This window comes from Kryptolebias marmoratus, linkage group LG6 (genome assembly GCF_001649575.2).
Source record: "Kryptolebias marmoratus isolate JLee-2015 linkage group LG6, ASM164957v2, whole genome shotgun sequence".
NCBI classification, from domain to species: Eukaryota; Metazoa; Chordata; class Actinopteri; order Cyprinodontiformes; family Rivulidae; genus Kryptolebias; species Kryptolebias marmoratus.
This window is the reverse complement of record NC_051435.1, coordinates 27,189,678-27,193,568: the sequence shown is the minus strand read 5'-3', so window position 1 is coordinate 27,193,568 and position 3,891 is coordinate 27,189,678.

Here is a 3,891-nt window from a genome sequence, read left to right as displayed (position 1 = left end):
TTGTTTGTTGGTGTGTGTGAGTACTTCCTGGTGGGCGTGGCCAGACGAGTGATTGACGTCCCGTCAACACTCCCTCCTCACCTGCAAGAGATCTGGCTGATTGCGAGGACAGGTGCATTTAAGGCGGTGGCAGAGACCAGACCAGCGCTGGAGCATTACCTGCTTGTGGTAAAGTCACTGAGCCTCTGTAAAAGACGAGTGATTAGTTATCCCGTGTTGATTAACTCTGTTCCGTTTTTTGCCTCAGGAATTACCTTCGGTCCTGTGGATCCAGTCTGGTTTCCGTTTTTTGAGACTTCTGCCTACGCTCAATACTTACCTGCCTCCCGTGCCTGTCTGTCTGCTCCACGTTATCACCTGGAAGGAATTACTCACCACTGGAAGGATCTTAACCACCATCCTGGAACCCGAACTCACCACTGCTTGCTTCTCCAAGTTGTTGGACCCGCTGCCCAGTCGTAAGAACCTTAACTACAAACCGTCACTTACCGTTCTTAGATTTCTCGTGTTTCACTCCGCCATACTTACCGTGTCCTTCACTCTTTCAGATCCCGACGTCCGTTCCTGTAGATATTTCTCCTTCACTGTAAATAAATCACTTACCGTTAACTCCTGGTCTCCTGTGTCTGTCTGCTGCCGGACTGCTCAATAGAAACAACTCTGATTTCTGACAAGAATAAACATAAACACCAAAACAACCTAGAAAATAAAACACAAAGACAGATGGACAAAATCCCAAATCCCGACACTAAAGGAGTGTTAGTGTTCTTTAATCGGGAAATAATGTCACAAATTTACCAACTGACCACAGTGCATACCATTTTCAGTTCCATGCAGTTGTTGTTATAATGACAACATATTGTTTTATATATAAAATAGCACTTGATTACTTTGGCCCTAAAAACTCTTTGGGGTCAAGGTAATGAAACAGAATCAAGTTGAAAATAAATAAATAAATAAAGGTGCTCATTTTTATTTTCCAGTTACTCAACTGTTCTTTGTTCAAAGCATTATGAGAAAGGCTACAACACAGTGTAGAGTGTACACATTATAGGATGGAGAAGTTATGAATCATTAACAGTTCATAAATTATAAACCTTGGGGCACCACCCTCAAAAGAGGGAAAAACTGTATAATTCTAGGATTTATATGTCTGAAAAACGTCACCCTAAACAATGTGTCATAGTTTTGGTGTTTTGTTTGATTGTTTTGCTTTGTTTGTCTTTTGGTTTGGTTGTCTTTTAAGTTATCTGTGTTCATGTCTGGTCACTATTCATCTCCTCAGTGTTTTTCCATTCATGCCTGCTTGGCCCACCTCACCTGCTCCTCGTCTAGTCCACAGCTGCACCCAATAATCACCTCTCCCTCAGTCTTTTAAAACCGGTCTCTGTTCACCATTCTTCACTCAGTCATTCCTCTCATTATCTCGCTCCATGCCACGTTTGTTTTTGCTTTGCCTTGCCTTGTTTGGATTTTGAATTTAGTTACCTTTTGCTGCCACACCAGCGCTTTGTTTTTGTTAGTCTATATTTTAAATCACTTTTCATTCTGAGATGTCTCGTCTGCGTTCTGGGTTTGCCTTCGTCTGCCCCCTTCCTGACACAATGAGTTATTTGCTTTAGAGTAAGATAATAATTATATTAAAACACACAACTGAATTAAGTTTAACACCATCTATGTGATGTTTACTGGAACAAAGAAGTTATAGCAGATTATGAAGAATACTGAAATGTTTGAATTTGGTACCAAAATATTGACTGAGAGTTCTATCAACATAAGAGTTGAACAGAAGAGTCTAATTAAATCAGAGAAGTTAAAACTTTTAGGTAAAGGGGGGTTTAAAAAGTTAAAGGTGATATGAGGGACAAAGTAACAAAAATTACAATGAATTTAGGAAAAATGTAGTGGAAAAAGTATTACATTTAGGCTTAAGACCTTTCTTGTCTTGTTAGCCCCAGAAGCACACCAGTAGAATATTAGGAAATATGATTTCCTACCAAGAGTTGACTTTATCAGCTGCATTCAGTTCCAGCAGGTGGTTCAGCCAGAGTTTGGTGAAAGGGCCCAGGATAGGTTGTCTCCGGAGCACCTTCAGTCAGTAGGACCTGAGAAGAACTTTCAGGCCAGCTTCCAGGCTGGTCCTTCAGTCAGCTGCTTGGTTGTTGGCAGGTGGATGGCTGGCCAGACGCTCAGGTAGCCATCCTAAAGCTGGGCTTGTCATGTTTTCAGAAAGTTTTTTGACCCCCATGCAGAATCAATAAGGGACACAGTCTTAAAAATGAAACCAGTTTATTTTTGCAGAAAGTAATAAGGAGCAGACTGGACCGCTGGGCTGGTGACAGCATCTGGAAGTGGGAATGGAAGAGGTTGGAGTGAAAAACGGAGTCTTGAGCTGATCTGGGGGTTGGAAGAACGTAAATGGAACTTATACCTTGGTTGAGGCATCCTGGCGTGGAGGGACAAGCTGGACTCGTGGAGGTAGGTGGTTTGTGATCTGATGGGGATTATGTCTTTATTTCCTTAACAAATTGTTGGAGAGCAGGCAGGCAGGAGGCGATGGAGCCGAGCACAACTCAGAGCTTGGAGAGCTAAAGGTGATTCGAACGAGGGTGAGGCTGGAGAAGCTTGAGCTGGTGTGCTGAGGGAACCACCAGAGATCCAACCAGAGGAACACCAAGAGCACAGAGGTAAGACAAGGGAACAAGGAAGACAAATTGTCAATCTCTCAAAGAAGAATTTAAAGAGTCTCTCTTGGCTTGACTCTACCAGGTATGGCAATCATCAGACACTGACTGGTTGTATAGAAGCTCGTTAAAAAGCCACAGCAACATAACGCTTAATTGCTGACAGGTGTGGATGCTGCCTCAGATGAACCACACACTCCTGCTGAGCCTCCTCTGCTCAGGAAAGACTCAAACACAAAAGACTCACACAAATCCTAACAGGGCTGTGGTGAGGCATAGGTCAAGTTTTTCGAGTCTTAGACACAATGAGATGGAGTATATCTAAAGTTCTGATTACTTCAAAACTTTTTCCTAAATTGAAGCCAGTTATAAACGCCGGAAGAAACAGAAAACTTCCTAGCGATGGAAAATTTGGCTCGAGGGGAAAAATATGATGGAATGGGCTCAGCGGAAAAACACAAGAATCACAAAACTAAGAGAAAAAACTAAGCAAACTTGAAAAGTAAGAACAGGGCATGATCAAAAGGTAAGAGAAATACATCTAATTAAAAGAAGGAACAAACTTAATCAGTAATTGTTCCTACGCCCACATTTTTTATGATGCATGAACAAATTATTTATCAAAATGTAGGCATTTTTGTCTTCTTTCAGGTAATGTGTTTACCTTTCCTGTAGGTATCAGTTTTCTGTCAAATCGCCCCAGAAGGCCGAGTGGTCCCTCAAGATCTCCTATCTCTTCCTATATAATTCTCTTCGAAATCCGTCTTGCCGGAGTTGAAGGATGTTTTTAACTCGTCATATCTCAGACACAAAGCACTGTAGAAATGTGAAATTTTAAAGTAATGAAAACCAATCTCTCCTTTCGCTCACGGTCCAAGAATTATTTCAATACGTCCTATAGTTTTTGTACAGCGAATGGTTGTTCAGCATGTACGTTTGCCCATTTCAGAACTTTCTTTCTCATTGAAATACATTGCAGATCGATCCAAAAATCAGTCTCTTACTGTTTTTTGAAAGCTCACTAGGACAGCATACTTCCACCTAGAAATGCCATTTAAAGTTTCATGCCACCATAAGACATTCAAGTATTACTGACCAAAGCAGCTTTTTGATATCTTGTATAGTTTTTGAACAGCGGCTGGCAGCTGGCATGTACCAATGTCAATGTCAGCCATTGTGTAGTCATCAAACTTTCTTTCAGCTTTAA